The 24,180-nt window shown below is 44.6% G+C and overlaps 1 long non-coding RNA gene across 4 annotated transcripts in view; it reads left to right on the top strand.

The window, feature by feature from the left end:
- Positions 1-24,180, top strand: part of LOC140640109 (uncharacterized) — a 147,634-nt gene that overhangs the window by 91,279 nt on the left and 32,175 nt on the right. The window contains exons 1-4 of one of the 4 annotated variants that reach the window (XR_012036754.1): positions 1,251-1,539; positions 15,642-15,792; positions 16,432-16,488; positions 21,812-21,956. This is a non-coding gene — a long non-coding RNA (uncharacterized lncRNA). Of the gene's footprint in view, positions 1-1,250; positions 1,540-15,641; positions 15,793-16,431; positions 16,489-20,989; positions 21,101-21,811; positions 21,957-24,180 lie in introns of those variants that run through there. The other 3 variants (XR_012036753.1, XR_012036755.1, XR_012036752.1) reach the window with 3 other exon arrangements.

Genomic DNA, 24,180 nt, shown 5'->3' with positions numbered 1-24,180 from the left:
TTTTGTTTTGTGTGTTTGTTAAAGGCTTTAAGCAGATTTCCCCAATCGAAAGTTGAGCAAATTTAAAAACCTGTTTGGTAGGGTAAGATTTTCAACTTGGCCACAAATCAGCGAATATGGATCCAGAGAAGCAGCCAGTTCTGCAGCGGTATCAGGAAGTGTTTCTCTTGATAAGAGAAAACCACCTGCAAAGCTTGGCGAGGTGTCCACTCCACCTCTAGGGCAAAGCGGCAGAGCAGACACCACTCTGGGGGGACCACCCATCTAGGAGGAGCCGCGAGGGCAGCTCCCGTGAGTGTCTGTGGGAGCCTGTCTCCTGCTGTGAGGACTAGGCTGTTGGCTCCCTCCCAGAACTCAGTGGACTAGGCTCTGCAAGACCTTGAGTAAGTCATTGCCCTCTTCTGGATCTAAACTGTTTCCTGAAGTGTAAAATAAGATTAGATGAGATTAGTCACTTTCCATTATTTGTAAGTGTGGAAAGACTACTTGGACAAAATCTTGTGTATAAGTTATATTAAAAACAAACAAACAAACGTGTCACTGGCCTAGTTCGGGGCTGGGGGGAGCCCCACCTGTTCTCACTTTGCCCAACACCTCCACCTCTTCCTCCTTCAGGCAGCAAGCAAGGACTCTCAGGGGAGCTCCTTGGCTGAAACATGGTGAAAATCACCAGATGTGATTATCTCTAGCCAGTGCACAGGGAAATGTTTAACAATAGTCTGGGAGTAGAGGGTGCTGATCTGTAGTGTTTTGCTGATTTCCGTTGTGTAAATACTACTACTGTGGCTATACTCAAGTCACCAATGTCACATCACTGAACGTGGAGTTGGGGTGCAGTAGCATACCATATGGTAAAGTAATTACGAAGCAATGAGTTTTGAGTATTTGTCACCTTCACTTTTAATATGTTTTATTTAATTATAAGTTTATATGATGCAATTCTTGATAACGGGCGAGTGGGCATTGATTTGCAAAATTCGGAAAATTCAACAGTTATTACCACTTAGTATGAGCCAGCTCCAGGATACCACTATCTAGGATTTTTAGAGTGCCAACATTCTAAATCTTTATACTAAAGCATAAGCCGTTTGAAGCTGGGAAGGGCCAAGTGGAATAAACCTAGGGATTTTGGAAGTGTGCTCAGGAGGGGGGCAGAAAAACATGTTTTCAGTGTAATATCCCACACAGAGCACAGAACTAAAAAATAGATGGCCAGCCAGTGAATGATGCAATGACCCAACGGGGCAGTGGCCCAACCCACATGCAGTAGGCTTTGTACTTTGAGTTATTTTTTAAACCATTAGTGGGGTAGGTTTATATTCCATCCACCCACATTATGTCATCCAGCCTTCCATGGGACAAGTGGCACCAACTGTGGCCAGGAGGTATCAGCAATGCACTTAGTTACAATGAGGTCTTGGAGAGCCTACAACAGGGACGTCATCTGATACACAGACTGGTCACAGCTGAAAATCCAGGCATTTCCAGAGCCCTGCATGGATTCTACCTAGACTTCCAGGCAGCCGCAATCACCTTTGGGTGGGTACAATCTTGAGTATCTTCTCACTCCTCCCGGTTACTATCTCCCTGAAGATTAATATTCAATTCATACTTTTGTCCTCCAGTTCTTCCCAGAGTGTTTGAAAACAGCATGGGTCTTAAGGAGTTACAAGCCTGGATTCGGATAGAATCAAAATTCTAGTTTTGTCACTTACAAATTGTGTGACTTTGGGCAAACTGCTTAATTTCTCTGTATTTCCATTTCATCCTAGATAAAATGTGGATGATAATACTACCTACTTCAAAGCATTATTTGGAAGATCAAATGACTTTTGCATGTATAAAGTACTTGGAACAATATTTGCCACATAGACTATGCTATTTAAATGTTAGTTATTATATCATTATTACATATAATATATGCACTTATATATGATTATTACATATAATAATAATATATGTACTAAATGAATGAATGCAGGTGAACAAATGCATGGGAAAGAAGGGTCTGAATAGATGCAATGAGATTCTTCTGGAAAACAAATGCCAAGTATGTATTTATAATAATTATAATAAATAATAGCAGTAACCTTAGCTAGCATTTGTGTTTAAAATACATTTTATAAGCATTATTTCATTAATTCCTCATAAAAATTCTAATAGGAAGGAACTGCCTTTAGCTGTGTATTACATAGATAAGAAAATCCAGACTCGTTGAAGGCAAGAAATTTTCCCAAGATCACATAGTTTGTTAATGACTCAAATCAGGTCTTTTGACTCTAGAGCTTAACCTCTTTACCACTTAACCCACCAGCCAGCTCCCAACCTCCAGCCCCTATGCCTTCTCTCCTCAGTACTGCGCCCCACTCCTCCGTGTCTTCACCTATTCCTTCAGGTCTATCCAAGACTTATGTCTTTTCTGAAGACTTTCCAGACTGTTCCCCTTAGTATGACGCTCCCAGCACTTCCATATACTGTGTGCCCCTCACTCTCTCCTGCCCACGGCTGTTACCCTAGACTCTGTCTGTGTTACACAAGTAGCTGTGTGGAGATTTTGCAAGATCCAGGTTAAATTCATGCCCAGGCTGAGATGCGCCCTAAGCCCCATGACACAGCCAGTCCCTGCTGAAAGCTGCCCTGTATGTGCATCAGGGTTCCCCAGAAACTGCAATCTACTGCTAGCCCTAGTTCCGGGGCCGGTAAAATGGGAACAATGGGAAGTCCAGCTGGCTAGATCAAGCCTGGATCTAACCAAGCACCGTTGACTTCTCTAGGTCATGAACTCACTGGTGCAGAAAGGAGGGTGGAGAGCTAGAGTCAGCTAAGAAACAAGACAAGCTAAGGGGCACCTGGGTGGCTCAGCTGGTTAAGTATCTGACATTTGATCTTAGCTCAGATCTTGATCTCAGGGTCATGAGTTCAGGCCCCAGGTTGGGCTGTGCACCTACTTAAAAAAAAAAAAAAAAAAGAGACAGATGAGCTGTTTCAAAACTTTTTATGTCAAAAAACAAAAAAGAACAAGACAAACAGAAAAGATGATCCAGCCTCTCCTCTCAAGGTGACTACTGCTAGCTCACATAGCTCACAGGTGCAAACCCCTTTAAAAGGATCCACAGACCAACTCACAAGAGAATACGAATCTAGGCAAGCGAGAAGTGCTGAGCGGACATGAAGTTCAAAGGAGTGCTCAGGATGCAGTGGGACCCTTCAGGGAGACTTTCCTAGAGATAGTGAGTTGATTTTATAAGAAATTAAAAATAATATTTTCTTAGCACAAATGCAGTATATGCCCATGACAAACAAATCAGAAAATATAGACAAGCAAAGAAAGGAAATGAAAAAAACCCCACCTACAATCTCGCCCACCTAAAGACAATTTCTATTAACACCCTCAACACCTTGACAACCAGATTTTGCAGGAGGCGATGTGCAGAGCTGAAGCACACGTTGTGTGTTTGTGTGTGTGTGTGTGTGTGTGTGTGTGTGTGTGTGTGGCTGAGGAGTGGGGCGGGGGAGGGTGGTGGGGAGTGGTGACTGTCCTGGCATTTTAGTCTATGCTGGGGAGTAAGTGATAAGGGTTGAAGAGCAGGACTAACGGGAGATCTCTGGCACCAGGCAGAGATTTGAAGCAGGCAGCAGTAGCAAGGAGCCTGGCTGAGCAGTGGCCCACTGAAAACAATCCTAATAGCAATAACGGAGAGCGTGTGTTGAGTGCCTCCCATGCGCTGGTATTGTGCTAAACACTTCACATTCCATCATCTTCTACAATCCTCTCAGCCACACTATTAAGTAGATAGATAGTCTTATCCCCATTTTATGGTGGGTAAGGGGTTTGCCCAAGCTCAGCAACCCATACACCAACGTTTCTTAGGGTGTGCTTTATAGGTGAACCACATCAGAATGCCCTGAGCTATTTGTTAGATCAATCAAGACAACAGGAGTCAAAAACCCCAGACCTGTTTGTTCGTGGTTTGCCTGAAGGTCTTCTTCAGACTGAAATGCTTCTCATCAGAAAGTCACAAATGAGAATGCCCAGAAGATACCTATAAACTGGGAAATACTAAGGGCTGTCTTCTGAGTAACTCACAGTCCCATTTCCTTCCAGAAGTGCTCAGAGGATGATGGTGAGAAAGAGTAAGGGTGTAGCCCAAGATCTGAGTTCTGTGGGCTCTACACACCTTTCCTGTCCTTGGGTTAATCATCCATCTAGTAGCCCCCAAACCTGGAGAGAGCCTTCTGCAGGAGGTAAGGCAGCAATAAGATAGTGCACATCAATCATTCAAAAGCACCAGGGCGGGTATAATCAGGATCAAGAGGCAAAACCAGACCTGGGAGATTAGGGTGATAAGGAAGGGCTGGGAACAAAGAGCCCACACCCGGGTGCTTTCCCCTTATATCTTCACTTGACTTGAGCCTTCTAACCCCAGGGCTCTTATCTGCAAAATTACTGAGTTGGCTTTAACAGTCTCAAAGGTCCTTTCAGCTCTAGATGGGAAGACACTATCTAAATCCAGATTGTACTCCCACTGCCCTTGTTTACCTGGGGGCAAGTCCAGAAACCCTGAAGCCCCACAGCCACCTGGAGGGTGGTAGCAGGTACCAGCTGAATCGGACAGATCAAGGCCAGAAGAAAGGTGACCTTCACCGGGGAAGCTGGGAAAGGCCAGGAGTGGCTCCGGCCCTGGGTGAGATGCCAGCACCTCCCTACATGTTGAACACTTCAAAGACCTTTCATGGACATTGTTTCATTGGATCCTCCCCACTCCCTTATAGGTTAGCATTTTTCATAACCCCATGTGTGACCACAAGGCAGAGACAGAATGCTACGGGAATGAGAATGTATTTTCAAGAACACCCAGGAATGAGGTAGGAAAGGGGCATCTGGGAAGAGGCACCTGGTCCCTGGGCTTTCAATTCCAGACTGTGAGGCAGGTTTTGCAAGCTACCAGGGAAGTTTCCCTCGGGGCACTCAGGATCCATCTTCTTTCTCTTTGTCCCATTCTCATTGGTTGGCTGGCTGCCACTCAGCATGGAGCCAGCCCTCTGCTGGGCTGAGCTCCCCACTGTCATCTCTGAGGTATCTGTGACAAGATAATTGTCATATTAATAAATTTGCTGTGTTTTTCCATTGCCTTCTCTTTCCAGGCAGGCACTGCTAGTCAGGCTTTTTGCCTTAGGATTTTCTTGCCCTAGGATTTCTTGCAGGACTGAAAGCAGAAGCTGCTTGAAGCTAATAGATCTTCCTGTCTTTGGTAAAAGCCCTGGCTCATTGAGGAAATCAGACAGACACCCTGAGGGAGAAGGGTGATGGAGGAGGGAGAGCTTTGAAGGACAAGGAGAGAGAAAGGACTGTGCTCAGAGACCAGAAAGTGAGAAGACAACTCTGATTATGAGAACAGAACCTATCGGAGTCTTGGGTAAGAGTCAGATCTCAGAGGACATGACGCCTTAGGCAGGCCTTGGGCATTGGGTTTCCAGCTTCAACAAAGATCCCTGGACCCCAAAGTTGGACTCAGAAACACTAAAATCACCAAATTGGCTGAGACCCGAGGCACCAAAGGAAAATTCAGTGTGGGCTACCGGCTGATGAGTGGGCAGAATGCCTCTCACTTTAGCCCAGTGAGGCACAATTTTTTCAAGGGGTTGAGCTCCCAGAATGACAGACTAATTATTTGTCCACTGAACAGGATGGGAGGCTCAGAGTCATATTTATTTTGACTAAATGGAAAAAGCATAGGAACATATTTCTAGCTCAGCTGGTTTGTAAAGTAAGAGTCACACCTGAGGAAAAGAGAAGGCTAAATGACCCCCATCGTCCTGGTGCCACCAGCCTGTGATGATACCAGTTACAGTTCCTTAATACCCAAATCTTATTAGCTCTAAGCACTCCTCAGCTAATGCAAGAATTCCAGTCCAATGCTTAGTCGGTTAGGATGCTTTAGCCACAAGTAACAGAAAACCCAGATTCAAATGTAAAAGGAAATACATCCCTAATGGGAATTCCAGAAATTGTGGGTTCCAGGTGTAGTACAATGAGTGGCTTAAGGTACTGAGAACACAGGTTGTCCTCATCTCTCTGCTTTTTTGTCCTCAAGATGTTGGCTTTGTCCTCCAGCTGGTTCCCTTTACAGTAACAAGATGCAGTAACATCTAGAGGAAGAAAAGGACACTCCTCCTGTATCTGCTGCTTAGAAGCACAGAAACTTTCCAAAAGTCCCCTGTAGAATTCCATTCATGTCTCATTGGCTAGAGTTAGGTACACGTCTGTTCTTAAACCAATCTCTGGCAAGGGGATGGGGTTGCCATGGCTGGCTCACAGGGAAGTTGGAGGGTTCATCACAAAGAACGCTGATACATTCCATCTCTCACACAGACATTTCCCCTCCCTTGGTTGGGCTTGGGTCCTCCTTCATTTATGTTAAATGCTTTCTCAGAGACCCTACCATCTCCTAGAGAGTGGGAGGCTCTTGGATTTACTTAGCTAATTCTGAATCTCAAATTTGAATTCTGCTCCAGCTTTCTTTCCCAGGGGATCCTTTGGCAGAAACAGCTCTTTAGAGGAACAGCTCCTTAGAAGAACTCTTTTTGCCAGACAAATCCAAAGTTGGCTCTGGCCCAGCCAGGACCTCCATTGTATGGTTGCTTCCACCTTGTGACCCAGACCTCATCCTGTCTTCTGCACCCAGGGGAGTCGAGCTGGGCTACCAGTAAAGCATGCTGCACAAGCCAGGGCAACGACACTGGGAAAAGACCAGTTGTGCTACTTTTCTCAGGAGAAGATTGTGAATATGGCATCAGGATTTTTCCTTTAGATTATTCAGCACATTGATATTAACCCCATTTTACATTACATGAAAGAGATGGGGAGTGGTAAAGTAGCATGCTTAAGGTCACTCGGCTAGTTAAGCAGCAGAGCCAGGAACATTCTTACATGAGTATTTTTGTGTATATATTTTGACTTCTCTTGGGTAAATGCCTAGAAGTTGAATTGCTGGTTCAGCGTATGTGCATGAGCTTCTCTAACTATGAGAAACTGGCAAACTATCTTCCAAAATAGTGTATGAGTGTTCCGGTTGCTCCACAACCTCATCAACATTTGGTGTTGTCAGTCTTTTATTTTTAGCTATTCTAGTTGGTATATATTTGTTTTAATTTGCATTTCCCTGCTGGCTAGTGATGTTGAGCCCTCTTTGCTGTGCTCACTAGCCATTTCTATATCTTCTTTTATGAAGTATCTGCACATTCTCTTTAAACTGAGTTACTTTTTTTCTTATTGATTTGTAGAAATGCTTTATATTTTATCAGTAACTATTCTTTGTTTTGCAAACACTTTCTCCCAGTCTGTGGTTTGCCAATTAATTTTTCTCAAGGGTGCAGAAATTTTAATTTTGATGTGATCTATCAGAGTGGTATTTTTCTTTAATAGTTATTGTTTTCTGCAAGTTGCCCAAAAAAACCTTTGACTACTCAAAGGTTTTGAAGATATTCTCCTGTTTATTCTTCTAGAAGCTTTATGGTTTATCTTTTACATTTAAGTCTATGATCTCTCTCAAATTAGTGTCCATGTATGGTGTGAAATGCAGGGCAAAATTCTTGTTTTTAGTATGGAAATTCAGTTGTTCCATTGTCACTTGTTGAAAAGCTAACACATCCCATAGAAGTGAAGCAAGCTGACCATGCTGTCAAAAATTACTTAGCCATGGGATCCCTGGGTGGTGCAGCGGTTTGGCACCTGCCTTTGGCCCAGGGCGCGATCCTGGAGACCCGGGATCAAATCCCACGTCGGGCTCCCGGTGCATGGAGCCTGCTTCTCCCTCTGCCTGTGTCTCTGCCTCTCTCTCTCTCTCTCTCTCTCTCTGTGACTATCATAAATTAAAAAAAAAAAATTTACTTAGCCATATAAATGTAGGTCTTTTTCTGGGCTTTTTTTCAGTTTGATCTCTATAACTATCCTTACTCCAATACCCTGGTCTCAATCACTATAGTTATAGAGTAAGTTTTGAACTCATATAGCTTGAGATCCCCCCTCCCATTTTGTTCCTCTTTTTCATTATTGTTTTAGTTGTTCTAGATGTGTTGCTTTCTTATGTTTTAGAACCAATTTACACACACACACACACACACACACATCTACTTTGGGATTTCACTGAGCTAAATAGGTACAAAAGGAAAAACCTACAGTTTCCTTCTGATGTTAAGGAAGAACCTAATTCTTCCCTGCTATGTCTTTCTTCCCTGTGAGCAAGACACCAGTGAAGACCTGTACTTCTTAGTGACCACTTCCTCAGGTTTGATTAATTTGCTAGAGCAGCTCACAGAACTCAGGGCAACACTTATATACATTTACCAGTTTATTAAAGGTTATGATAAAGGAGACAGATGAATAGCCAGAGGAAGAGGTACTGAGCACCAGTCTGGGAAGATGCTGAGTGCAAGAGCTTCTGTCTCAGTGGAGTTGGGTGTGTCACCCCCCAGGTATTAATGTGTTGGCCAGCCTAGAAGCTCTCTAAACTCCATACTACTGGGATTTTATGGAGGCTTCCTCACACAGGAATGATCAATAATTAACTCCATTTCTAACCCTTCCCCTCTCTGGACGACAAGGGGTAGGGCTGAAAATCCAAGCTTCTAATCATGGCTTGGTCTTCCTGGTGATGAGCCCTCACCCAGGAGACCACCCAGAGTTGCCTCATCAGAACAGACGGTGCTCCTAGTTTTCTTAACACTTAGGAAATTACAAGGGTTTTAGAAGCTCCATGCCAGGAACCAGGATGAACTCCAAATATATATTTCTTATTATAAATCACAACAACATGCTTCCACTTCAATATGTTTCTCTGCTGATGTACCAATCCTCTCTAGCTTCTTTCTTGTCACAAAAGAGAAGGATCCCTCCACATTTTGAGGGTTAACTCCTCTGCCAATTTTTTTAATTTCCTCTCAATCTGGCTCCTCTTTTCCTCTTGAATTAAATTCAAATGACCTTTAGCACCCACTCCACCTCTGCCTTCCCCTTCCAGGACTCTCTTCAGTCACATATAAGTGCTGGCTTCCCTTCTCACATGTTTGCTCATTTCTGTAATTCTTGTAGTAGAGGGCCTGCCTTCTATCAGTTTCCAGAACTTCTCAATTATGAATAAACCCCAATTTACCAGACCCAGTACCTCATCAGTCCTCAGGTTCTCCTCTCTGTGGTGTTGTGCTCAGTTTACTTTCTATCTCCTTGGTGGACCTCTCTTTTTATACAACTGTTTTTCCCTCCTTTATAGGCATGCTTGCCACTGTTTGGTGGCCTCAAGAGACTAGAAGCCATCAGACAAATACTACCAACTTCCCACCTGCAAATCTAAAAAAACCATAATTCCTCTGGTCAAAATGGAACATTTATCTCTTCCTTGACCTACAGTAGTTCCTCCAACTTGAAGGAAGTCCTGTCTTTTCCCACCTTGCTGGGGACCTCTCTCTAACAATCAGCTTTGCGTGTTCTGGAATCTTAAATATCTCCTTCTCTTCTCTTCTTTCTCAACATTGTGAACACATGGTCTCCATCTCCTTTTTTTTTTTTTTTTTTTCGAAAAATAGCCTTATTTTCACTTTTTTTTTTCACTTTCTTTTATACCTAGTACACAATGACACCTTCTAAAAGAGTTATGTACCCATTGTTTTCCCTTACGTCCTTTTGGTCACTCCTCAGTCCTCTGAAATTTGGCCTTTGTTTCCAATGCATCAGTAAAAAACCTCACCAAGGTTATCAATGACTTTGTTGCCAAAATCTCTTGGATCTTTGTGGCCCTTTGACCTATTCCTGATAGCACTGATATTGGTCACTACTTCCTCCTCCTCCAGCATCCCCTCCCAATAACTGTTTCCTCCTTGCAAAATGTTTGTTTCCACCCTTCAGCTCCTGGGGTCCACCCTCCAGCTCCTGGTGTCCACCCCCAGCCTCCCGGAGTTCACCCCTCAAATCCTGGGGTGCACCCCCCAACTCCCATGCCCCCAATGCTGAGGCCCCCACTCCCTCCGAAGGCCCTGGGAACACTCCACCCCCTCCTCCAGCCAACTGAAAAGCAGCCCCTTCTTCAGGCAAGATTGGTGTTGTGTGTTCTGGTGTTTTCTTTCCGAGCTAAGCGTGGTACTCTCGTACTGGGCTGTACCGTGTCCCCAGCGCTCATTAAACACCTCCCCTCATGAAAAAAAAAAAAGAGGAAAAGCCTCTCCTTTGGATTCTGTCCTGGGCTTCCTTCTTTTCTCACTTTCTATGAATGATCTCTCCTACTCCTTGACTCCATAAGTATTTATTGAGCACCCACCGTAAGTAAGGCCCTGATCTAAGCCCTGAAGATACAACAAGTGCCTGTTCTCATGGACTTCACAGTTGCCAATGGTGTCAATCCCATCTGGATACCAATGACACATAAACTGTCCTCCAGCCCAGATCTCTCTCTCTCTTTTGTCTACTTGGTCTGCTTGGCTATTCCACATACACCTCACACTCAGTATTTCCAAAACTAAAATTGCCATCCTCAGCCCACCTTCAGACCAGTTCTTCTCTTTCTATCTCAGTTATGTGAGCCACAAAGTGTTCATCATCTGTGTTCACCATCTTTGATTTTTCACTTTCCTTCTCCTCTTAATCTAATCTGTAACCAAGTCCTATCAATTTACCTTCTAATCCTCTGAGGTGCCTCTGGAATCCATCCACTGCTCTTCATGTCCCATACTATTGCTGTAGTTTAGACTAAAATCTTCACCTCCTTGAGTCCCAACAGGTCCCTCCATTATTGATCACTTCCTCACCACCACCACCCCCCATCTTCAATCCATTGTCTACACTGTGGCCATAGTCATTTGCTGAAATAACTCTGATCACAAGACGACCCTGCTTGAAATTCCTTGTTGCCTTTAAAATAGAAGCCAACCCCTTTAAGATGGCCCAGAGAGATCCTGCCTACCTCTTCATCCCTTCTCTTCCCACTACTCTCCTCAGTCTTAACCCTCCAGCCACACAAACTTTCTTTCCCTGGGTGTGCCATGCTCACTCATACCTCCAAGCTTTCAGAAGTGCTTTTCCCCTAGCCTGAAACACTTCCCTAATCCCAAACTCAAAATTTACTGAGCTAACTGCTACCTACTGCAGTCTCAGCTTAAACATTACTTCTGGAACACTTTCCTTAAAATCTCTAGTCTATATGTCAGTGCCACCCTGTCCAATCCACCCTAGTATGATTTTCTGATTTCTTTTGTTATTCTCTGTGCCCTTCCCCCCATTAGACTCCAAGCAACAAGAAGACAGCATCAAGGCCTATGTCACTCATGCTGTGTAGTTGTATTCTCAACTTTTAGAAAGTACCAATCAATACATATTTGTCAAATGAATGAATAATTTCCTGCCCTTCTTTTTCTGCCTTCTAAATACAGATATTGTTTAAGATTCATGACTCTGAGCTTTGCTCAATTTCCTTCCTTATCATTGATTCCTATGGCTTCAATGATCAGGTCTGTTTGAAGAAGTCTCCAATCTACCCACAAGCTGGATATCTCTGAGCACTATGTCTGCATTTCCAACATTATGCTAGACATTCATGCCTGTAGGTCTTTTTCATCACCTCAAATAAAGGATATAAAACATTAAAAGCATGCAAGGATAGGTATTCAAGGATGTGTAATGCAACACTGTCTATAATATTGAGAAACTGTAAACAACCCAAATGCCCATCAAAAGAGAAGTGGGTAAATAAATTCCAATACTACTGTAGAGCCTTAGAAAGACTAAAAAGATTTATACACTGACATGAAAAGATGTCCTTGATATACTATTAAGTAAAAAAGCAGGTTTCAGAATGATAAATATAGTTTAGTTTCGTCTTATTCAATTATTCAACATGCATATACTGAGCATCTACTACAAGCCAGTTTCTCTTCCAGGTGCTAGGGATGTGCAGAGAACAAGACAATGTCCTTATTTTCACAGAACTTTTTAGACAGACAATGAGCCAATTATATATATGTGAAATGTCAGGTAATGATAAGCATTATGAAGAAATAGTACTGGAGTACCTGGCTGGCTCAGTCAGTAGAGCATGCAACTCTTGATCTCCAGATGGTGAGCTCAAGCCCCACGTTGGGTATGGAGCCTACTCTAAAAAAAAAAAAAAGAAAAGAAAAGAAATAGTGTGCTATTTTAGGTAGGTAGTCAGGAAGGCTTTTCTGAAATGGTGACAGTTGAGCAGAAATCTGAATAACGTGAGGATGAGACTCTTGTGAATATTTGGGGAAAGGACATTCCAATCAGAAGGATGGGCTGGGATGAAGTAAGGAAAGGAGAGTAGTGAGACGTGAGGCCACACACTCCACCTGGGATCCAGCCATGGCAAGGGGCTCCAGAGTCCATTGTATGATGGAAAAGTCAGTCTTTGGAGGTGTGTCTGTTATAACATGTTGGTGTTTCATTGAAAAAAGTTAGAAAAATAAATACCAGCTCTAATCAGAAAATATTTCCAGGACATGGGATTATAGGAGACTTTCATTTTTCAAAACTATACCCTTTTGTTGTGTATGAATGTTTTATTGTGAGTGTGTTTTAGTTTGGTAATCAGAAAAGGAAAGGATGATTTAAAAACTCAGTGCATGCCCTTGACTCAACAACTCCCTTTGAAGCAAAACATCCTTTAAAAAAAATTAAGTCTGTAAAAATGTGTGTATACGGATGTTCATTATAGTGTTATTTACCAAAAATTGGAACTAATTCAAATGTTCCACAATAGGGACTTGATAGAATAAATCATGGTGAATTTATATGATGAAATCATAGGAGCCCTGACAAAGTGTGTCAGAGAATATCACCTCAGGCTCAAAGCCTAGTTCAATTCTCAACTCAAAAAAATCTTTTCTGGACACACCTGCCTAAAAATGATTTCTGTCTTCTCGAATTTTATTTGTGCCTATTGTTTGTTGCACTCCTCTGGCCCTTACCCCACATGCAATTCCACTATGGAACAACAGATTTAGTTCACACTTGGCTCACCATAAGCTTTATGATGGAAAGAAAGGCAGAACAACTCCAAACAATAGATAATTCATTCCTTTGTAAATGCATCACAGCATTTATTTTGCAGGAGATTCAGCATTCTAATTAGCTTTCCTTATGCTAATATTAAAAGTGAGAAACTTATGCAAACACGGATATACGGTTGGGCGGCAAAGGCAAAAAGATCCACAAAAAGACTGAAAAGTGGTGGTCCCCTGGGTAGCCCCCAGATGGAAATCAACACTGGGGTCAGGAGAGTTCTCAGGGCCCTTCCCCTACACACTCACCATGCCCTCTTCACTGAGAGGCTGGAATACACACCCTCTCCTCAGGCTTCTGTGCCCCATGCTCTGGGTGTGCAATGCTGAGGGCTTTCTGAGCTCAGCTCTGAGCCCCTGTGTGTGTTTGTGTGTGTGTGTGTGTGTGTGTGTGTGTGTGCTTCTCTGGCCTGGCCTTGTGGCAGTGAAACAGCCCCTTGATGAGTCATGCGAGGCTGCCTTCCACCCTGTCCAATCTGCGTGGCCTCACAGCTGACTCAGCAGCTCCCACAGAGGCCAGGACACATTCCTTCCACCCACCTCACAGTGGTCTCCTCTGAAAGGGGCAGGATGTCCTTAGAGAGAAAGGGGCCACATTATCCCACAGCCATCCTAAACTGCCCTTCTTTTGTGTGACACGAGGGCTCACTGAGGAAGCCTCTTCCTTCTGGTAGCCCTGAGCAGCAGGCAGGGTTTTCTACCAAGGGGGGCATCTGAGAGGGCCTGTAATACCCCAGCTGAGGACTCATGGGTCACACATGAGTTAACCAGTAAACGACATATTTATTACTGCTAAATGCTGACACTGGCAAATTTGTTTGTCTTAGGGCTGCCTTTTTTTTTTTTTAAGGGCTGCCTAATTCTGAAGCCCAGAAGGATCCTCTACATGGATGGTTAATCTCTTAAACTGATCCCAAAATGGATTATTGGGTGCCCTGTACAGTGCCCACTGCACTTACTCACCAGTTCTTGTTGGGAAAAAGGGGGAGTGGTATTTGGGTTTTGTAGGGCTTTATTTTAGTTGGGGGTTGCCTTTGAAAATTCCCAGAATAAAATCTATTGCTACAAACAATCTTTTTCCTTTGCTTTTCGTCCCCCACTCCCTTCTCTCAATCCCTCCTTTCCCTCCTCACATCTCTACCTCTCTTTCCCCATTTGCCAGTCCAGCCCATAAGTTCTCTCCCTCCCTTTCTGGTTCCTACCTTACCTTCCCACCCAGACAAGAGATGAGGGTGGTTCTAATAGGAAATGAGGTGCTATAATGCCCTGCAGATGCCCGAAGCCTCAGACCCAAGAAACCAACATTCTTGTCTCATGTCTCCTGGCTTTGGCACCATCCCATGGTCCCAACTCCCTCTGAATAGAAAGAATTCTAAATTCTTTTAACACTCTTAACAAGGTAGAGTCCACAGCCCCACTGACTGAAACACTCATGGTTGGTCCTTTCCATGAGCCTAGGTTGGTGCCTTTTGCAGTGGGATCTGGAGGCCACAACTAAAACAAAATAAACATCCTCCTTCCCCCACAAAAAAAACAAAACAAAAAAAACAACTCATTCCAGAGTCTCTTTGTTCAACTAAACAAAGATTTAGGTGCCAGGCTCTCTGCCTGGGCAGAAACCCAAAGGTAGAGAAGTCCTGCTCCGAGGGAGTTCACATTCTGGCTTCTCACAGCTAAGCTTTTCTGGAGCACACTGGTCATTGACCAGTAGAATGAAGTCACCTTCCTGCCTCAGCTTCCAACAAAAGTGGCAATTCTGCTTCCTTGCAGACTCATAAAGGTTCTGAATGGTAAGGGTCCTGAGACATCCCCATATCAGAGGTGGAAACTGAGGCCCAGAAAGAAAAATGGTCTTGAGCAGGTCACACAGCTGGTGGCTGAGTTCGGCCTAGGCCTGCTTCCTTTTTCCCCACACCGCCCTGCCTCTCAGGCATTCCTTTGCGCTGATGAGCCAGGTGAATCCAAGACAGCTGGCTGCTTCTGGGTTTGGCCTGATTATTCCCTTCCCTTGGGAGTTGTCCAGATAAACTTCCCGGCATGCTAAGAGGCTCACCTCCCAACTTGGAAGGACAGGAGTTCTCTGTGAGACCAGAGCCAAAGAAACTCAGTCAGCACTGATACTGTCAAGCTCCCTGCACAAGGTATTAATACAATTGCCTCCTGCCCCCAAGGCCAGAGCCCTCAGATGCCCACAGATCTGGTCTATGCCTGAGAGCATTGATTTTTTGGTCCTTGAAATTCATCCAGTGCAAGTGTTTTCAAGCTAGCGGTCCCAAACCATTAATTGGTGGCAAAATCTAATTTTTTAAAGGAAAGAAAAGAGTAGAAATGTCAGAGTATAACACATTTGTGGTAAGCAGAATCTCGGAGGACCCCCAGTGACCTCACATAATCCCCTTGAGTGTGGATAGGACCTGCGAAGATGATGGGATATCACACCCAAGATTATGGTAGTTATCCAGCAAAGGAAGGGATTTTGCAGAAATAATTAGGGCCCATAATCAGCTGGCTTTGAGATAATCAAAAGAGAGATTATCCTGGATAGGACTGACCTAATCAGGTTAACTCTTTACAAGAGAGGACCTCCTGTGGGCCTCACAGAAGAGGCAAACTGCCGTGAATTCTATTGCTGCAAGGAAATGACTTCTGCCAACACCCGTGGGAGCTTGGAAGAGAACCTGAGCTTCATATGGATGGCAGTACCAGCTGACACCTTACCGCCGCCTGGTAAGACCTCGAGCAGAGCATCTAGCTAAACTGTGCCTGCACCCTGACCCATGGAAACAGAGATAATAAATATTTGTTGTTTAAACGACTTGGTTTGTGGTAATTTGTAGCACAAAAATAGAAAACTAATAGAATACTCTAACAGTAAAAATAAGTATTATTAACTTTTTTCTGGTTATGTGTATAGATCCATGAGTATTTGACCATGGTATAAAATACAAGTTTTGTTTTAGGATGTGATCAAAGCCTTGGAAGCCATTGATGTAGTTGGACAGTGATTTATCCCAGGTTAGGCAGCCATTCCTGGAAGAAAACTGGAATCCAAGTGTCCCTGGCTAATGCTCCTTCCATCATACCATCATACCACACTGCTTAATGTTGTTAGGAAACATTAATTCAATTTTTGAGAGGAGAGAAGAGTGGGAAAGAGTTGGTTTACTCTGGTTGAATCAGTTCTTTCTGCGTTAGGATACTGCCACTCCATGACATTCTTCTTTTGTCAGACTATCCCCACTCCACCTGCCTCAAGGTCTATCTCACTGTATGTTATTACTGTGGGGTAAGTGCTTTGCATAAATGATCTTGGTTAATTCATACAGCAGGCAAATGAAGTAAACATTTAATGCCTCTATTTTCCAGATGACAAAAGTGAAGCTCTGAGAGGTTAAGCAAAACATAACCAAAGACACAGGGCTGGTAAGTGATAAACCCAGGATTCCAACTCACGCCTGCTGAATTCCAGTGCCTGAACCCTTCACACTTCTGACACCAAATGTGTGGGTTTCCCACAACAAGCAATTCTCCAGTTCTCTGGGGACACCACATGGGTAACTTATAATTTAATTCAATTCTGACACTAACCAGGTTAAGGTTTCTGTCCCATAAGACATACCCACACTTCAGATGCCAACCGCAAGTAATGGGTCTCCAGGTGACCTACACTTCTGTCTAACTTGGCAACAAATCTGAAGTTCCCATAACCCTTTCCTTGATTTCAATAATTTACTGTAACAGCTCACAAAACTCAGGGAAACACTTTAAGTACTGTTAATGGTTTATTTTGAAGGATACAAACGAATAACCAGATAAGAGGTTTGTAGAGTGAGGTTCAGATCCATCCTGAGTATGACACCCTCCTGGCATGCGGATATACCACCAACCTGGAATCTCTCTGAACCCCTTCATTTAAAGTTTTTGTGGTTCCATTAAATACGCATGCTTGATTAAATCATCGGCCTTTGGTGGATAACTCCATTTCCAGCCCCTATGCAACTGGAGATCACAAGTGGGGCTGAAAATTCAGACCCTCTGATCACAAGGTCAGCTTCTCAGGCAAGCAGCCTCCACCCTGCAGGAGTCACCTCATTAGCATAATGCAGTTATGGTTGGCTGGGGCTTATTATAAGTAACAAAAGACTCCCCTGCCACCCCAATGCCTGAAGGAATTGCAAAGCTCTCTAGGAGCTCTGTCTGAGGAACTGGGCACCAAGACCAAACGTATTTCTTGTTATATTGCAGAGGGGCCGGGGTACAAGGGCACTTCGCTCCAGTGACCCCCAAACAGACCAGGTATAGCCATTTTTCTGCAGACACATCCAAAGGCAGACGAGTGGTGGTGAAACAAGAAAGGGATTTACTTCAGTGAGGCCAACACTGGGAAGACAGGACGAGTGTCCTGTCTCAAAGACTGTTTCCAAAGTGCTGAAAATACTTCCAGGTTTATATGAGAAATATGTGGGACAAAGGTCAGTGGGTACACATAGGTGGGCAGTGAAGGTCAGATTGGTCATTGTCTTAGGGTCAGTCACCCAGAGTCTTGCTGGTTCAGCGCAGTCCTTGCTGCTTGAGGGGTAGTTTAGTTTCCCAACAAGGGATGCTTTGTCCACAGGGTCTTTTGCCTGAGTTAAGAGATGAGCCAGAAAGAACTTGGTCAGTTAAACAGTACAGACTGAGGTCGAAATGAAGGCAGTTCAAGTCCTCTTTGAATTTCACACAATCACAGCCCTTAACTACTGGGTGCACTGCTCCCCACAGGAAATCTCTCTCCACAGAAATTTAGTTGGCTCAGACTTTGCATCTGGGAAATGTCCTGGGTTTTGAGGGAAGCTCTGTATAGATAGAAATACATAGCTAATATTTATTGAGCATTTATTCTATGCTGAGCACTGCAAAAGGCACTTCACAGTCATTATCTCCTTAAATCTTCACAACCCTATGAGAGTAGATACTGGTATTACCTGCAATTTACAGATAGCAAAACTGAAACTCAGATGGCGTCAAGAAACAACTTACTTGGGATTATACTAGGAATGCAAGGGTCATTCACTATTAACCATTAACATAAGTCACCATTTGAATGGGTCTAACAAGAAAAAACATATGATTTCACCCTAAAAGATAAGAAAGCATTTGAAAAATTTCAAAAAAATGGCACAACCACCTTGGAAAACAGTGTGGCAATTCTTCAAGAGGCTAAATATATGATCCCGGAACTCCACTCTTGGCATCAGCTCAAGAAATCAAAACATCTGTCTACACAAACACTCGCCCAAAGATATCCATCTAAGCATTATTCACAGTACCACAAAGGTGCAAACGATCTAAATGTCCACCAAGAGATGACTGGGTAAACAAATTGTGAGATCACATACAATGGATTGTTATTTGTATACAAAAAGGAATGAAGTTCTGATTCATGCTACAACATGGATGAACCTGGAAAACATTACGCTAAGTGAAAGAAGCCAGTCAAAAAAGACTACATATTATATGATTCCATTTATATGAAATATCCAGAACAGATAAATTCATACAGACAGAAAGGAGATCAGTGGTGGTCTGAGGCCAGAACAGACATGAGGGCTACAGCAAGAACGAGAAATGGCCTCTAACGAGTATAGGGTTTCTTTCTGGGATGTTAAAAATACTGTAAAATTAGATGGTGGTAATGGTTGTACAACTCTGTGGATTGTACTGAAAACCACTGAACTGTATCAACTTTAAACAAGTGAATTTTATGGTATATAAAATCTGTCACAATAAAACTTTAGAGAAGAGGAGCACCTGACTGGCTCAGTCAGCAGAGCAGAGCATAACGCTCTTGATCTCAGGGTTGTGAGTTTGAGTCATAAGAGAATGCACATTAAAACCATACTAAGATAGCATTTCTCACTCATCAGATGGGCAAAAATTCGAAATACTGACAATATACTCTGCTGGTGAGACTGGAGAAACAGGCACTCATCGATTGCTTGTGAGAATGAAAAATGGAGAGGAATTTGGCAATATCTTACAAACGCAGATCCGTTTACCCTTTGTCACAGGCTTCCTACTTCTAGGAATTTACCCTGAAGGTACACATCCAACAAATTTTTTTTAAAGATTTTATTTATTTATTCATGAGAGACAGAGAGAGGCAGAGACATAGGCAGAGGGAGAAGCAGGCTCCCTGCAGGGAGAGCCTGATGTGGGATTCGATCCCAGGACTCTGGGACCACCACCTGAGCCAAAGGCAAACGCTCAACCACTGAGCCACCAGGTGCCCCCACACCCAACAATTTAAAAATATTCAGGTACTAGGTTGTTCCTGGAACATTATCTATTTCAAAAAATATATATATTAATATCTTAAATACCTAAACATGGAAGATTGGTTAAATAAACAATGACATTTGGTTGAAGCGCTATTAAAAACAAAACCTTGTGGAAAATCTCTATGACCTGATTTCCAGAAGATAATAAATGAAAAATGCAAAGTGCAAACAATTATAAATAATGTACTTTTGTATCAAAGATAAAGGGGCATAAGAAAACTTAAGTATCTGCTAAATTTTGAAAAGGATAAAACGAAAAACCACACATACATTAAAGAAATGGGAGGGCACCTGGGTGGCTCAGTGGTTGAGTGTCTGCCTTTCGCTCAGGTCGTGATCCCAGGGTCCTGGGACCAAGTCTCACATCCCGAGGGGAGCCTGCTTCTCCCTCTGCCTTTGTCTCTGCCTCTCTCTCTGCGTCTAGTGAGTAAATAAATAAAATTTTTTTTTAAATGGGAAAACACTGAAGTGGAATCCCTACAAGGAGTAGAGGAAGAGGGGCATATGGACGCTTCTCCGTGTATATCTTGGTGTACAGTTTTGATTCTTGGGAAGTACATCAATGTTCTATATGTTTTAAAAAATGAATTACATAAAGGACAGGAGGACGGAACACAAAAAAGAGCAGATAAACCCAAACACACCTAAAAAAAAAACAAAAAACAAAAAACAAACACACCTGATACAGCCTGTCAGTTGCGAACCCACCCTCTCTTACTCTGCCCTGCAGACCACATTTCCGCTGTGCCCGTGACCTCTGGGTGGGGCTGTGCCCCCCACCTGCGGACAGGGGGCTACAGGGCTGCAGGAGGGACAAAGGGTGTCCTTCCTGCTTCCTTCGGGGCAGCGATTCCCAGAGTCTCACTCCAGCGACCTGCCACCCAGAGGCCACAGTGCCTTCTCCTAGCAGCTCGCGGTTCCTCCAACAGCCTCATTAAACCACTTGGGCAACCCCTGCTCTAGCCGGCGGGTACCCCCTCTCGGAGCCCTGGTTTCCAGCCCGAAGGGCCCCTTCCTCCGAAACCACAGAAACCAACCCCCAGGTAGCACCTTTTCCACAGAGGAGGTCTGAGTCTCGACCCCATAGGTCCGTTCTGAGTGTCTAAGGCTTAAAAATTCAAACTACTTCCTTTTATTCTCTCAACCCTGAGTGATTATCTCAGAGGAATGAAATTTCGAGTGTTGCTTGCTTAGCGCTTTTCTAGAGTTTCTAACTGGTTAAGTAATGAACGTGTGCTACCTTTATGACAAGAAAAAGAATGTGCCCCTCTTATTTGATGACGCTTCATTGTGCCTTAGTACAAATATAGAGGCCGCGTGAGTGACGGCCCAGGCTCCTGAGCTCCGGGGGGGCCGGCCGAGCTCTGCCCCGCAACAGAGCAGGCCTGTTCAATTCTGACGTGTCCCTTCCATCCCTTCCCCTAACAGAAGATTATTTGAAGACTTTCTTGTTCTCTAAGCAAGCGATATCGGCCCAGAAAGACATTTCTCTCAGAAGCTTTTCCAGAAGCTCACAATAAAGCTGAGTCTCCCAAAGTAATGTGAGCCAAGGAACCAGAGGAAAGAGGAGGCCCTGCCAGGTTCCACGGGGAGGGAGGGAGGGAGGGAGGGAGGTCCTGGGTTCCTCGGATGCGGGAGAGCTTGGTTCTTGTCTCACAAGAATGTCTTGTGAGGAATGTCTTGACTCCAAGAATGACTCTGGCGGACACAGGAGAGTGAGTAAAGGGAGAGAAATTTATTAAGTAAAGGTATAGAGAAAGCTCTCAGGAGTGAGAGGGGTCCCGACAGGGCTGCCGCTGAGGGCTTGTGGGGCTGGTCTTTTGTCGAAAGCTGGCTGGGAAGCTTGTGGCCTGGAGATTCTGGTGCTGTCTTGGTTTGAGTTAAGACTGGTGATAACATCTTTAATGGCTTACTTGGTCTTTGGGGTCTGGTTATTCTTTGTTGGCCACAGATGACTGTCATAAAAGACACCCTCCCTCCCACACCTAGGGCAGGGTGGGCTGGCTTGCTCCCTTATCTCTGGCTTCCTGACACCTCAGCATCTTGGGGATTTCTGTGAGCTGATTCTGTGGCCCCCTACCTAGCCCTGCCTGGCCCTGTTTGTCCCTAACTCCCCTCCGCGTTCTCTCTTCCCGCCAGGCTAAGGCCAGGGGGACGGGAATGGGACTTACAGCTGCCTGTGCCCGATTCCTACCTCCCTACAAAACAAAACAGAAACGAAAACAAAACAATCCCGTCCTCAGAATCCAGACCAGGAACTCTGGAGACGTTGCATGTTCTGGCAAGCAGCCTGATGGCTAATAGATAACAGGTTATCCAGGAAATAATTAGAAGCCCGCGCCCACATGGATCAGTTGCAAACACTGACCTCTGGCATTCAGGATCTGGCCCCCAAAGTAAAGAACTCTTTCTTCTTTCACTTCCAGAGGCTGGGAAGGCGTTAGTGCTCTCTCTGTTCTTTCAAACCTGACAAATGAACAAGTACAGAAGCTCCAACAGGCACCGCAGCCCGGCAAAGCCCAGGGCCTCTCCCTGAGCCCCTGGGGTAGGTGAAGAGGCTCCTGTCCCAAGGTAGGAGGCCAGGGCCAGCTTGCTTTTGCACCATTTCCCGCGGGTGTCTTCCATCTTCTCACCCCTTTCGCCCACACTTGTGCCCCAGCCCTGCTCCTTCCAAAGTCCACGCCTGGCTGCCCAGGGCGGCCATCCAGCCCCCACTGTCTTTTCCCAGATTCAGCACATTGCACTGCCCGCTCCCCTCCTCCAGACGCTAGGCTTGCTTGTTTGTGAGGAGGGAGAAAGACTCAGAACTCAAAGCTTGGTTTATGTTTTAGGAATTCATGTGGGTTCACCACTATAGATTATACTCTTGTGTTGCATCGTTGTTGCTTTTAATAATGGTTTCCAAAATGGATTCCTCTTCAGAATTCTTTACGGTTTTCTGCAGCATGATGTATAGAATTTGAAAGTAAGCAGGAATGCAATGACAGATTGAGGCTTTCTCACTTTGTCTTAAGTAGATGGAAACAGCTAATAATTCTCTTCTTCTATATATCATGTCAAATCACCCTTTTTTTTCTTCCTGTCTTTGGATGGGGCTTGTGTTTTTCTCTAGTAAAAGCAAGAGTAGTAACAGTAACTACCATGTTCCTAGCACTGGCCGGTGCTGGCTGTGCTAAGCTCCTTAGGTCCATTGCCCAGTTAACTGTTTCCATAGTCTGGTTTTATTATCCCCATTTTACAGGTGACAAAACAGAGGCCTGGAAGAGATTAAATAATTTGCCCACAGTTATTTCAAAAAAGAAAACAAGTAGAAACAGCAAGGATCGAGGTGCCTGGGTGGCTCAGTGGTTGAGCATCTGCCTTTGGCTCAGGGCGTGATCCTGGAATCCTGGGATCGAGTCCCACATCAGCCTCCCCACAGGGAGTCTGCTTCCTCCTCTGCCTCTGTGTCTGCCTCTCTCGGTGTCTCTCATGAATAAGTAAATGAAATCTTAAAAAAAGAAAAAAAGGAAGAAGAAAAGGAAACCGCAAGGATTCTGAGATTCAAATCCATGTCAGATTCCCAAGGTCCATCCTCTGTTACCTACATCATATTAACTTCTTCAGGGAGGCAGCCATTAAGAGTCCTGAGTCCTCGGAGGTGGGATAAAGGGGATAGTGATCTGTAGGGGGCAGATTTCAGAGCTTGTGGCCACAGTGTCATAGCACCCAAAATTGCCCATCAGGCTCAGAATCTGCCCAGGGCTCTGCACCCTCTCTTTTGAACCTCACCACAAACCCATGAGTCAGACATAATTTTTCACCACCCACCACCATCCATGTTATGTATAAGATTTAAAGTGAAGGTCAGAGACGTGATTTGTTCAAGGTCACTCAACTGGTAAGTGGAGTAGAATTGTGGTTTTGAATTCAGGCCTCCAATTCTCCAATCTACTTTCGACTTACTATGGCCTCTGTCTCTCAGCCACCCGGGCGTTAGGGCTCCCTCTCACGCAGGGGCCAATGGTGCCAGGCACCCTGGCTCTTTGCTTATTCGCGGTGTTCAGTAATTTGAAAAGCACAGTGATAGATGTGAGTATGGGTTCTAGAACCAAACTGCCAGAGTCAGAATCCCAGCTCTGCCATGTACAAGTTCCATGGCCTTGCAGAGCTCGCTGTGCCTGTTTCCTCACTTGCAAAATAAGACGGAGTAAGAGCAGCCGCTTCTACAACGGCTGTGACTGAGGCGTGTGACAAGAGCTTGGGATCACAAACGAAGCAATCAACAACTGCCACTTATTATGGTCATTTAGCAATTTCTACCTCGTTGCCAGGTTTACACAGAAGCTACTATTTCAGTTAGTGCGATATATATTTCCTGCCAGAGATAGGCCCTCGGGGCTCCTCTGCCTTTAGCTCGAGTGGCTTCCCCTGAATGCAGACTCCTTCGGGGCAAAGATTCAGGTTGCGAGTAGTTGAGGTGGTGATCCCAGAAAGCTCTGTGAGAGAATGGGAAACATGAGGCAGGGAAGGGAGGCAAGACTATGAATGAACAGGTTTCCACTGACAAGAAGGGGGCTGGATCCCACCGGGTCCCTTTGAGAAACTGGAACAGGTCTCAGGATGGTCCCTGGGGACCCTCACAGCCCATTCCCCCATGGAGGAAGGGTTGCCCCTGGAGCATTCATCCCCGCTAACCTCTGGGGCCAGCATGCTCCGGGGCAGAGCACACCTGCAGGCTCCAAGAAGCCAGAAGTTGTTGGTGTGTGGGGAACGGGTTGCAGGTGACCCTGGGGTAAGCCAAGGGCACGTAGTT

The sequence above is a fragment of the Canis lupus genome, chromosome 9 (assembly GCF_048164855.1).
Source record: "Canis lupus baileyi chromosome 9, mCanLup2.hap1, whole genome shotgun sequence".
In the NCBI taxonomy this organism is placed as follows: domain Eukaryota; kingdom Metazoa; phylum Chordata; class Mammalia; order Carnivora; family Canidae; genus Canis; species Canis lupus.
This window is presented reverse-complemented; position numbering and strand designations above follow the sequence as displayed.